This window comes from Corapipo altera, unplaced genomic scaffold (genome assembly GCF_003945725.1).
Source record: "Corapipo altera isolate COAL_440 unplaced genomic scaffold, ASM394572v1 1, whole genome shotgun sequence".
NCBI lineage: Eukaryota > Metazoa > Chordata > Aves > Passeriformes > Pipridae > Corapipo > Corapipo altera.
The window spans coordinates 9,894,181-9,908,289 of NW_020884873.1; the positions used below are offsets into that span (position 1 = coordinate 9,894,181).

The 14,109-nt window shown below is 40.3% G+C and overlaps 1 protein-coding gene across 4 annotated transcripts in view; it reads right to left on the minus strand.

Moving 5' to 3' along the window:
- TMEM178B (transmembrane protein 178B) overlaps positions 1–14,109 on the minus strand; it is a 239,059-nt gene that overhangs the window by 183,245 nt on the left and 41,705 nt on the right. The gene's annotated exons all lie outside the window — the stretch shown is intronic.

A 14,109-nucleotide genomic window follows, 5' to 3' on the forward strand; every position in this document is an offset into this window, starting at 1 on the left:
TGGTTACTGTTCCCTCATTGGGTGACTATACCAAGCAGACAGAAGATGTAGATTGCTCATTTGGTCCCTAATTGTTTCACATTGTCTTCAGAAAAATCTGTAGAGCAGAGGAAGTTTATAGTGTTTGTTTGGTTTGGTTTTTTTTTCCCCTAGCATAACATTTCAGTAATATTCCAGGGGCTATAATCATAGTTAGGGCTAGGATTAGGTGACAAAAGCAATTCCATGTGGCATATGTATTCATTAATGTCTTAAAAGTCTTGTCAGCCCTGGAGAACTTCATTGTTTAATTGTGTTAGCATTTTATGCAGCCTCCAAACTAGCCCTGGTCATTCTGGCCAGTGCAATTTCAGAATTATTACACTCAGGTGTATGTGCTGCCCTCAATTTCTTGCATCATTTCATATGAATCAACAAAACTCATCTGGAGGTACCTTAATATAGACAAGTTTGTTACAGTTTCAGCACTAACTAACTGGTCAAACTAAACCTTGGAAGAAAATAGAAGGGGAAATTAAGTTCTACCTTGACTGGTTGCTATGACAAAACTGCAATCAGATATACTGACTCACTAATGAACTCAGGATGAGTATCTTCTTAATGAAGGCAGATACTTCATTAAAAAGTATTGCAACACATTTAACACGATTATTTTGTTACTTCTGGAGTAATACTAACCATGAAAGTACTGGTTACACACTTTTTTTTGATCCATAAATATATTAATACCTAAAGTGTAGGTACACCATTCTTCTGCATTAATTGCAGAATTATTTATGTTAAAAGAGTCCTCTAGATGTCAACCAGCCCAATACTCTGCTAAAGGAAGCACAACCTCAAAGTTAAAATCCAAATCAAAAATAGTTCATGTTGCTCAGGGCCTTGTCCAGCCAAGTTTTAAATACCTCCAAGAACAGAAGTGCACATCTTTGAACACCTGTTCCAACATTCGACCACCTTCATTATGAATTTTTTCCCCCCAATACCTAATCAGAATTTCCTTTGGTGCCACATGAATATTTTGAATACTAGAATACCTAAGGGTAAAGGGCTAAAAATCTAGGAAGAATATGCAAATAACATCACCCTAATCAACATGTCTGGTGAATATTCATTAACTTATATGCATAAATAGAAGCCAATGTTCTAATTAATGGAGCTCAAGATAGATTTTCAGTTGCAGCATGGGCCAAATTATTAGAACAAGAGATCATCTTTCTTCCTGACTGGCTCTGGCATCATCCTGAATTGAGGTTCAGCCTGCTCTGCCAGCAGGACTTGTTGGTACTTGTCCTAGATAAAGTGAAACAACTCCTGGTACTAGTTGTTGCTTGCTGTGGGCTTCAAGGAAACTTGCCTGATGCTTCCCCTCAGTTGATGGGTTGGGGTGCCTGTCTTTTGAGTTTAAGATTCGGTTGCTAGCCCCTAGCTGCTACCCCTACCAGTGGGTAAAGGTGCACCCTATCAGCTTCTACTCACCACCTAGATGTTTGTGGAAAGTCAGAGAGAGGGATCTGACACAGTGCCCTTCCCCATTCACAGACAGACACAAGGGTCACCTGTTGGGACAGACAATGACTGTGTCTATGATAACACAAGTGCACTTTTGAAAGTGGTCACCTGATCACATCTAGTTGCCATGCTTTGGTTCATAACACGACATGCTCCAAGACCATGCCAACTAGATTTTTCCCAAGTAAAGCTAAATTGGAAGATTTCACTAGTTCAACTAGTGATACAAGAGCAAAGCTAGTTTTAAGCAACATCCCCTCCCTGAAAACACCAAGTGAACGTTAGGTACTCAGCACCAATTGTTTCTTACAAATTCAACTGTGCTGCATCCCACTGTTTACAAATGTAGGTCCAACCTGTGCTCTGTCCCTGTAGTTGCAACCATCCTAGTAAAAACAGCCAAAAGAAAATTGGCCCTGAGTGACTGGAGCTCCAGGAAAGCCTCCTAGGCGGTTGACCTCCAAGACTGGAGAAGCATACGGAGCAGCCACAGCACAAACAGTGGCACGGCTCTGCAGTGCAGTCATCACTGCTATGCCAACACTGCCATGCTCACAAACACAGGCAGGCAAATCGCCTACGTTTTGGGTTCAGAGGCCAACTTGAAAAACTAGGGGGGATGGCAGAGGGGAGACTGACACAACCAGGGAAAAAACAACAAGAATTTCAGATTAACGGAAAAGTTTTTTACAGTCACAAAACCACATTCATCTGTAGCTTATTCTGACACCTTTAAAGAATAATTTAAAAACTGTAATTCAACTGAAAGTCTGAAAAATGTACTTTGACAATTCTAAAACAGACATTTTTCTTAATTTCACAGGTTTTTTTCCAGCTGAAACTACCAGCCATATTAGATCAAGTTTCACAACTGGTTCTTGCTCCCTTGCATGCTCTTTGCTTCAGAGTCATTTTTCTGCATTAAGATAAATAATAAATTCCTAACTATTTAAATGCAACTATAAATGTACTTACAAGCACATTAGGCACCTACATACTCCCTGTTGAGTAAAATGCAGAAAGCCTGCAGTGCAACCTGCTAGGCTGCCAGTGGCAAAGGGATATTTCAATATATAATGTCACTTAAACTTGCTTTTCATGTGTAGATGTCTTTACTGACCACCAGAAAATGCAATGAACACAGAACTTTGGGGAACCATACTCAGAAGATAGCAGCATCTTCTGTTTTACCTGAAGGAAAAGCCTGCTTGTATTCAGAGTTGAGAGCCACTGAAAGGATGAGACATTTATAAAATAAATATTATTTTGTCCATGAAATGGCACATACCCAGCAAATACATTAACAGAATGTACAGCTTAAAGGTTTTTATTAGGAAAGTGAGCAAACGATTTTTCAGGGTGAGAAGCAGAACCTTCCTGTTCTTTTTTCCTCCCATTTTTCTTTTACAGTTCATCTCACTTGACTTCCAGATAAAGACTCTCTCAGAGCCTCCAGCTTAGTAAAACTTGTTAGACAATGCTCAGCCTGGTAAAGCAGTCTTGAAAAAACATAGCAGGGGGGAGGGTTGAAAGGATCCAACATACTGTAACTATACTGTACTATCCATACAGAAATGGGGTAATAGACAAGAGTGTGCCATTCCCATTCTTCCCAGGTCATCTGGGATGAAAACCTGGCAGCTCACTTTCAGCACTAACCCATGAGATCTCTAGAGATATAGAAAAACTCAGATACAAAGCACACATGAAAAGGAATATAATGGACCTCCAGACACATTCAACAGCTTTGTCATGTGTGGGCTATATGGTGACCACATTTCACAGAGGGACTTCCACATATTTTAGACTGTCATATCTACATTTCAATTTCAGTTTCTGTTTCCACACCAAAATATCTAAATTTTCTTTTCAACTATTGTGTGAGTAAAGATAGAGGTGCAGACATGTGTGCATGTACTGAGCAGACAGCAACATTTTCAGAGTAGAGAAAAAATAAAGTGTTTGAACAGCTTTTGCCAGGCCTATTCCTCACATGCTCTCTGGATATCCCAGCAAATAGCAGCTTGCTTAAAGCAACCAGCTGGCAGAACATAAATATTCCACCCATGATAAGAAAAGAATCCAAGTATGAGACCAAAAGCTGAATTTGCATTGGAAAGTGATGAGCTCACACTTTCTCTCCAGGGACCAAGGAAAGGGGGCTGGCAAGGAAGCTGGAGCAAGAGGATGGTTATGAAACACTTTTTTACTTCGGCTATTAATAACAGTCTCCAAGCCACAGGGCACTAGAGTGGAGGAAGGCATCTCCTTGTTTCTATTAATCTTTTTGTCCACCTATTTGCTTTGGGCTGGCCACAGGGGAGAGGGAAGCCAAGCAGGAATGAAAAGTTAAGGAGGTTAAAAGGGCTGAAAAATATTTGCTCCTACATGTTTGGAGGCAGAAATTAAATGGTCAATAAAAAGTCACTGAGACAGCAATTACCAGTAAAAACTCACTGATGACCCAGTAGCTCATGGAACAAAGCAATATCTCAGCACTGCTGTCAAGGCAAAGAAAAAGCACAGCAATGGCTATTCCATGGACAGGTTTCTTTTATATCAATGTACATCTTATGATTCTCATAGTAAGATTCTACCATGAAGCTTGGTGTTTAATGAACAAGCTTTGAAACCTATTTCAAAGAGATGTCTAGGAAGCAGGGTCCCAGATTGCCAAGAAGAAAATAAGGGTGGGTCCACCAACGTCGCTAATTCTGCTGAGGATCTGTCATCACGTGCAGTGAAGTCTAAGGGTGCCTCTCTGTACTGTGAAAAGCTATTTTATATGCTGCTTTGCAATGTAAATGTGGTTTTCTAGACACATTTAGTCCTCTTTACTTCTTAAAGTGAGAGGAACATAATGCCTTCTCTGTGTCCCCTGTTAGTTTACAGCTATCTCCACCAATTGCTGAGCTGGAGAAGGCATTTAGCTTGCTTGTAACACTTCAACCTCGTGTTTAAAGAGCAGAAATCACAACATGACAATCATTCAGATGCTTGCATGCCACATTAGGGAACTAAGGCTGAGACCTAACACAGACAAATCTCCCAGAAGATCCCACTTACCAGGGATTGACTTACATTCAGCACCTACAGCAGTCTCTGAAGAACAGTCCTTAAATGAAAGGATTTAGGTGGGCTATGCAACAGACCTATATGACTTTATTTTCATGCTGGTTTTGTCCCACAGCTGAGTGAGGGGAGTGGCAGACAGACTTTAACAACTTTCACTTGGACATAAGTTGGGGTAAGGAGAAAGGAGAGGGAAGGATAAAGTTCTTGGCAGGAGTCATATATCAGGGATTTATAGAAATCAAATTAATGAGACTAATTTTTAGAAAATTAGCTGGGTTTTCACCCTATCTTAAGGATAGGGTGAAGTCAAGAAGCATTTTTCTTATATGCTGAAGTTCTAACTCATGTTACACATAAGAGATGAATTGGCTTGCCTTAAATTCGGGAATTACAACACCTTAAGCATGAACCCTCTTTTGCACATTTTAAATTAAAGGTAACCAGGAGAAATCACAGGATTTGAAATTATTTCAGTTCCAAAATATGGAAATACCAGCAGGCAACTAGCCTATCAAAGAAATAATTGAGGAAGAAAATCCAGCATCAGCTTTTCAACCAGGCTGGGTTTTCCCCCCCATGAGTACACTACAGCATGGACAGACCAGAAAGAAAACACCCTGCTATTCTCATAAACTGTTCTCTCAATACACTGTAACATGCTGTGCTGATAAGACAGGCTATCTCCATCCATCAGGGACTCCTCTGAGACTTTAAAACTGTGCAAACAGAATACTTTGGACATATTCTCTCTTTGGTGGAAAGATTCCTTTCTTCAGTACATCTGGGTTCTCTAAGATTCATTAGTCCTTTTTTTTTATGCTGTCCCTATTCTAGTTATTTAAGAAAAAAAAATAGGGCACTGTGGCTGGAATAGAGACACTTTCAAGACATCGCTTCATACACAAAAAAGTATTTCCCAGACAAAGATCCCCTGCAGTTATTAAATGTATGTGCAGCGTAGAGCTAACAGATGAGATCATCCCTAAGTGAGCAGAGTTGCTCCCTTCAAGCTCAAGTCTCTTGCCTCAAACTCTACCGAGTATCTACTTAGGTCACACAGCATGATGGACAACAGCTACTGAAACTACCTTGAAATGAACACTGAGATTGTTTCCTGGTAAGCAGAGACCATTAAATTATACAGGTAGTATGTGTAATGGTTCTCCAAAGTAAGGAGCAGTTTCGTGTTTGACCATGTTCTTTCCCTTTAAAGTCATTCCCTGCATTGTCCTTGTTCAAATTATTACCTGGTGAGTTGCCATCACTAAGTTACAAGGATACTCCATCTTTCTTTGAAAAGGACTATGCATTCAGGGGGACAAAAGACTTCACAGCTGACTGTCCTTTACTTGCAAGGCTGTTTGCTGCACTATTGTAACTGAACTTACTGTTGTACGTAAGGGATTGAATCAAATAAAGGCCTGAAGAAATTAAATGCTATGTAGATATTTTAAAAGTTGCCCTTGAATAGCCAAACAAACTGAAAAACTCAACTAGAAGGAAAAGGAAAGGAAGATAAAGATGATGGTAAGAAGATCAGACAACTGTACTGTGAAATCCAAGACGAGCTAAAGCACAATTTGGTCATTCTAAAACCTATGAACCACAGATATTGTTAATCTCTCTGCAGCTGTCTGAAATCATAAATGGTTTCTCCCTTCAGAAGGAAATGATTCTTGAAGAAGTATTTGAAATAGGAAAGGTTGGTGGATGTGATCAAAAAATATTTTTCCAATTGACTGGACCGTGCCCTTACTTAAGCAGTGATGAGTTTTGCAATACCATCATAAGCCCTTATGTCCAGAAGGCTTAGACATTGAGCACCTCTCCACAAATGCTACAGTAATTTATTTCTGGTGCATCAGGTTCTGGCTGCACTCAAATGTACTTCAGTCAACAACTTTGGGCTAGAATCTCAGCACTGCTGCAGACACTCTGCCCCAGATGAGCAACACGTATTTCAGAGCGGCCAAAAATATCGAAAGGATAACTGCCCTTGCATGGGGGTAGAGGGAAACAAACCGAGAAGGGACCAACTTATCTCCAGCCCCAACCTTCCCTTTGCTTATCCCCAGTACAAACCTGCAAGGACGAGGGTAAGCCAACAGCTGCCAGCTAAGGGAAAGGTGGTAGGGAGAAACCCTATTGCCACCATGATCTTGAACAGGGAATTGAGTTGTTCTAGCCAAACCCCAAAGGCATCTCATCTCCAAGCATTTTAGCTAAGATTGATGCCATTTCTTTTAAGACACGTGTACAATGTACTGTTTAATGCAGAAATAAAAAATGGTAGAAGCCAGCCCAGCTTATGTAACAGGGCACAGAACAGAGTAGGGAAAACCCAAGTAGGTCTAAAAGCATCTATTATTTCTTTTGCATGACAAATAAAGTTACAGATTGTTTTAAAATCATGGGATCCTAGCTTACACCCAAAGCTGGTTTATATTTAAATGTACTAAGATGTGGGATGAGAATTTCTCATCCAGTCTACTGCTGGGTCAGTGAAAACTGGGGAGCTGATTGGAATTTGCTTTGGGAGGATACTGTGACATGATGTTCCTTTCCCTATAACACCCTTTTGTCATTCAGTAAATGTCATCTACCACTTCTTGCACCTTCCCATCTGAAATGTCAAATCAAATTAGAGGCTCATAGAATGAAAATATCCCACTGCACTCACTGCAATGTAAGATGTTCTGGCTGGTGCAAGTTGGACTTGATATGTCTGCTGCCTGTCAAGAAGGATGCACAGACTGAAAGACAATTCAAAGTGCAGAGAGCAGCATTAGTTAATGTAAGTCTATGGATGGCAGCAACAAGCACTGCCTGAAAGGTGAGCATTGTACATCTGAAGACCTTTGTCACTACCCACTGCATTCCACCACCCCTGTGCCTAAAATCCAACAGAATCCCACTGAGGTTTACAGCCCTAAGTGTTATTCAGTCCTTTACAGTTCAAGAGCCTGCTTTATGATCCTCATTCTGACAGGGGAGGGATCAACTATATCCCAAAAGACCCATCATCATAAATGGGCCCAGAGAAGAGCACATTCCTGAGCAGCACTCGCAAGGTACAGAATAGCCTTTAACACCACATTGCAATTTCACCAGTTTCAAGATGGCTTCAGATTTGGAGAGAAAAGACTATGGAAACAGATACTGTCAGCTCAGGATTTATTTTCTTTTAGTCTTTACTCTTAGTCTGAGCTGTAATAAAAGCCTGTGTCTCAGCAGCCTCTGATAACACTCAGTGGGACAAATGCTGTACAAATACAGTGAACAGAATCTGTGCCCTGAAAGACTTTTGCTGATCCTCTTTTATACGTCTCCTCCCCATCTAGTTGTTCATTTTGTATAATATGTAAAGATAAATCTTGATCTGTAATGTTTGATTTTAGAAATTATTAACTCCATGATTCAGCATCCTGTGTGCTTCTGGACACATTTTTATCTGTACCATTAATTCTAAATCCAAGTGTTATTATAGACTGTTGTATTCTATGAATGCTTTACTTTCTATTCTAATTACTACTCTAAAAATACCTTGCACAGTATATTTCTCAATAATAGCTGAAAGTGTTTATTATTAAAGACAGTATTATTGCCAAGCACTAATTTATATACTATTCCCAACCCAAAGGTCAGGCCTTCTGTTTCCTACCTCTGTACACCAATGTGTGGGCACTAATTCATGCACAGTGCAATCAATCCCCTTTGCTGTAGGTCTAAATGCAGATTTAATCCATCATTCTTTTAACTCTAAGTTATTTAACACAGTACATCTCTACTGCACCCCTCCAAACATACCAATAAAAAATTGAGGCAATAAAAACTTGGATAGTGAGTAATCACTGCTTGTCCCAAGTTAGGGACCAATATCTTATTACAGTATGGAACACTCCCTACACGGAATTTCAACATGGCTTAGGAGCGGGCAGATGCTAACCTACTCTCCCTCATTTTCTTTCCTCTTATTTTTTCAGGGGATGTGTTCAGCCTCTCATGAGGCTTCAGTTCACTGACTGCACGATCAGGTGAAGAAGATCCAGAATGATTCTTAACATGCCTCAACTGGACCATCAGCCACTCTGATGAAGAGTACAAAGACAACATGCCAACCTAGCAGAAAACACATTCTTTGGAGAACATCCAAACCTTTAAGAAAATATGTCATTAGCTTTATTCTTATCCCCTAGGGTTCTGCAATATCAGGTTTAATTACAACAATTGTGACAAAAATCATAGTAAAGAGAAGTAGCTGAAAGCTTATCTTGCCCAGAGATTCCACGCACCAGGGTAAGAGCCAAATGCAGCACCAGGAAAGGATTGCAGTACAAATTCAGTGAACAAACTACAACCAAATCACTTTCAGCAAAAATATTTCTAAGTACAGCCCAGCTCAAAGGGAACAAGAGATGAAGCTGTCATGCACATGGGCTGAGACTCAGGGAAGCACTCCCAGGACAAGGAGACTTAGGAAGGAGAAGCAAAACACTAGTCTCATACTGCAGTAGAAATACAGGTGCCAGGCTCACTGGCACAACAGTCAATGCCCCAAACTGAAAACCAAGTCTACTGTATGACAATACTGAAATCAGCTAAACAAACACTAGCATGTCCTCCCCCTGCAACTGATAGGCACAATCATGCCTGGAGAAAAGAACATCCAAGCCTATATGGTGAACAGGAAGGGTTTGTTACCCTTACAAGCACTTATGCTTATAGCCACACAACTGTGCAATAGGAGGGGGAAAAAAAAAAAAAAAGGGAGCTACCAGAACAGAGATCTAAAAGGAAAAATAAAAGACAAAATAGCCCCATTTCTAAAAATCATATCATCCTACATCTTTGTATAACTCATTTACAAAGTTGGTGGATTTTATACCTTAAGGATTAAACAGCTTTTCTTAAGGCAGCCACAGCACATAAAGGGCACAGGGAGAACGATTCTCAGTACAGGGACACAGCTTTGGTAAAATACTCCAATCCTGGAATATCACAAAATGAACAGCTTAAACGTGCATCAATGTGACTTCATCCACACGAAAGAGAAGCCTTTGCCAGGAGCACACACAGGGGCCAGACTGGATGCCAACACTTCATAATGGACTGCATTAAAGAAAAGACAGTTGAGCAATATAGAATCATAGAATGGTTTGGGTTGGGAGGGACCTTAAAGATTACCTAATTTTAACTCCCCTGCAGGGACACCTTCCACTGGATCAGGTTGCTCAAAGCCCCATCCAACCTCTCCTCTAACTCTTCCAGGGTTTCTAAGGTTTATTCATCTTTCCAAAATGAGTAAGTGGTCTAGAAGTGGAGAATTTTTCAGGAGGCAGAAACCAGAAATTTTTGGGTAGTATTTCCCACCTTCCAGCAAAAATCTTTCTTACAGGAAAATAACCAAGTTATCTTAAGGAGTGGGAAAATAAGAGTATTCATCCATTACTCTACAGACAATCAACTATGAAATGAAGATTTGATTGTGAAATTGCATGACAATAAGTTACTTTAAAGAAAAACACGAAGTACTCATGACATATAGACTATAATAGTTAAGAACACTTAGGTTGTCGTGAAAAGAAGGGAACCAGAAAAAATACTTTGGTTATCTATTTAGATTTCCTACAGACTTGGTCATATTTATTGTATTTCAGTAGTCCTGTGGCAATGCTAAGGAACTTCAGTCTTGGACCAGGTGCCCATGAGGCCAGGTCCTGTGTGATTGTGAAATTAATACTGTCCCAGACCCAATTCCTCTACCGTTTTATAAAAATTTCAAGTGCTTCTGAACATCTACAGCATCACACCTAAGAAGATCATTTTGTGCTGAGGCAGGGAGATGCACTTAAACAGTGAAAGAAAATAGCTGCATATACTACTAATTTTCAAGATCCAAGAGAAGACACAACCAAGCAGAATGGTCTCATGATGCTCAACCATACATCTCACCTACCCACAAGAGTTGTTCCTTGAGGACAAGTCTGTAGTTTTATTATTCATATTACATCAGGGCAGAAAACAAGACTCTGAAATGGTCCTGGACATTTAGAAGACTCAGAATCCTGTACCCTAAAAGGAAGCAAGAACATGTAGGCTCTTTAGGTCCCATGGGGAAGTAGTACGTAGTTATGTAAGCTGCAGAGTGCCTCTGTGGCCTTCTTTGAGCCTCGACATGCTCTACTGATTTAATTAGATGCCTTTTGCCCAGTTAGGATAAATTAAATCTGAGGTTTTGATCATTCTGCAGCCCTGATTCCATGCCACAAAATCAGTAAGGGGGGGTTACTTCAAATGATTGCATAGGACTCATGGCAGTAACATAATACATGAAGCATTTCAGCACTAGACAGCTCTGCAACTTCTCACCACTGACACTGCAGAACCAGAGACCCAAATATGCTGCTCTGGACATCAAGCTGAGCATGTTTTCCCTTCAACTGTTATTCCTAATCCTATAAAGTGAATCTGAGTAATACCATGTGGCCTTTGTGCACCATAGTTGAAGAATGCCAGTCTCACTTCTAACAGGAGAAGAGCAGACTCACGTCACCACAGATACTCCTATTAGGAGAATATTTATGAGGAGATTTTTTAATTATTTTTTTAAGCTATGCTATATATAGTCTATTGCTTATCTCTATCTGGAGAATTTTGGTGCCTGCTGGATTCTCAGCCTGAAGTTAGAAAGGACAGGGATAATCACTTGAGTGCCTTGTCAGAAGTAGGTACCCTCATACTTGCAGGGATGTGCAGCTGTGCTGCATCAGGGATGCAGTCAGGCAGGGAGATGAGACATTCACACATGAGCTGTATTGCTCTGCAACATCACTTGAAAGATACTGTCAAAACCTTCCATCATGCTTTTATTAGGGTTAGGGCTATGTACTGTTCGCATTACTCAGAAGGAGAACAACAAGAAAAGTCAAGTACAGTCCTCCCAGAGAGTCCACAGAGTATCTTGGCAAGGAGGCCTGGACTCCTATGTCATGAATGACCCAATTGGAAGAACTGTAGCTTGTTGCAAGATGAAAAACAAACTTCTCTTTCATTGGTTTAGCCTTTGGTTCCTTAGCCCTGCAGTTCACCTCTCTGAACTACAAAGAACACTCACAAGCCATGACTATTTAGGAAGGGGCAATAGTTTTTCCCTGTTCCAGAAAAGGAAGAATGAACTGCACTAATAAGCATGAAGCCACATTAGATGATAATGAAATGAATTAGCAATAAAAATTTATTTCATGTATAAAAGCCTTTTAAAAGAGAAATAACCCAGGCTCCAAATTACCGTTAAAATTAACTTCCATCGATGCTCTGCCAGTGCTGCTGCACTAATGTTCTTTGCAGAAGCCAAGTGGACTGATGATTGAGTGGTATCAACCAACATGAACTATTGTGTTAGTTGCTTCATCTGGTCTTCAAAGCATTTTGTTTTAAGGAGAGTAGAAAAATGCAGCACCACTAAGGCTTCCCCCTTCTGCATCTCTCTCCATTTCCAACACATCTCTGGCATGACTAGCACTCTTTCCCAAGCAGAACTCTCTGCATTTAAGTAACCATCAATCATAAAGTCAAAACAAAAATCCCATTCTCTGAGAATTAAAGCTCGAATAGAGCAGCTCACAGACCACAGGCAACTGAAGTGTTTTATTGCAAAGCTATCACACAACTAACTATGGCTGAGTGATGTTCAGGTGACTGGATGTAGCTTGTGCTGGTTTCCTTCCCTGTGGCTTCCTGGCAAGACAACAAATCTCTTTTCAAGGTGGCTGCCTGTTTCTTTCATACATTTACAAGCAGCACTACTGAGCCTTTTTCAGCCCTCTTCCTTGTCAAATGTCAATTTGAGAGTGTGATACTTGTATTTTTCTGAGCTTACAAACCACCCAATTTTTTGATCCATGCCAGTGAGCTGCAGCTGGAGGCAGTTAAGCAATGAGTGAGTTGTGACAATGGTGAAGGAGCATCAAGAAGGGGAAAATTATATATGAAAGAATTCTGACTGCCCCAGAAACTCACACATAGTCTGTCACTCCCATAAGCAGTCTAAACTGAAGCAAATGTCCGGATAAACAGTGCAGAAACTATTCTAGCCTTTGTGATTTGTGCCCAGACAACATCTGAGTATTTTACCTTTGACTCACACAGGGTAGAACAGGTACACAGGCTCCATCTCTCAGCATCACCAGAGTTTCTCTGTGCTGACTCAAGTCCCACTGTAGTAACCAAATTCAACTAAGTGGTCTACTTTGAGTTCTAAGTAGGCAAATTCACTACAACACAATCCAAATGTGAGATGTTAGCAAACACACCTGCTAAAGCCACAGGAAACGGATTCATGAGATTTGTTAATATTAGCATCTTAATTAGCACAAGAGTTATGCCTGAAAGGAATGGACAACTTTAATACCTAAAGTACATCCATTGCTTCTCTTTGCTCTTTAAGGGCAAACAAAGATCTACTCCAGCAGCTGGAGCAAAACATGACTTCACTTGGCTATAGCATGCACCCCATGATAAACCCCAAAATACCCTGTAGAGGCAAATAAATAATGGCAGGTATGGAAAGGAGTTAAGGGACAAAGGGCACATCCTCTTCCATGTTTTGAGATGAGGTGGAAAGTTGGTGAGGGAGAAGAAGCACATGCAGATGGCAAGAGCTGCAAAGAAGACTCACATCAACAGGGCAAGGCCATCATGTTAAGGCTGAAGCCAAACCTAAAAAAACCTCTGAAGTCCCACTTTTTGGTGGAAGCCAAGGAGAAAGAGCAAAAACTTTACTTTTTTGCATGTAGCTTAAGACATTCGTGGTTGGGATTATACATAGCAGTTGGTTGTGAAAAGACTACACTGATTCAGCAACTCTCCCTAGTCCTCCTACACAGAGGTGTTGGGAGAATATGGAAAGAATTATCTGAATTTCTTGGATGAGAGCAGGGAAAAAAAACACATGAGTACTTAAATATTTTAATTCTCCTCTATACTCTGCCACTATGACCACACTACATTATTTGAAGTACTCTCTACTCAGGCAACATTTTTAATATGGATCAATGACCTCTAGCATCCCTTCCACTACAGCCACCATTCCCCACTCATAAGACTTGCTCAACACTGCAATTCAAAGCCTCCTGAAGAGCACTGGAGCTATGCTGCCTTCTATGACAGAGCAGCAGGGAACACTTTTAATTAGTATTTTCTCCTGAAGGGTAAAAAAATTTTCTGAAATTACTTTGCCTGGTAACAAACTGCATCTTCTTTCACTCTGCTGTAGATGTGAAAATTTATTCCTGATTCGCATACTTGCTTCAGTTTCATTTTTCTGCTGTTATTTTGTTTGTTTTGTTTAACAGATTTTTTCATTCATGATGAAATCTACACAAAATACTACAAAAAAAGCAGTGGAGAACAGAATGTCAATATTAAGGGAAACTGTGTTTCAGCTTACCTTGCTAAAATAAGTTAGTCAAGATGGGTGGAAACACAAAGCCTGCAAACTACTTTATTTTGGGGAAAACAAAA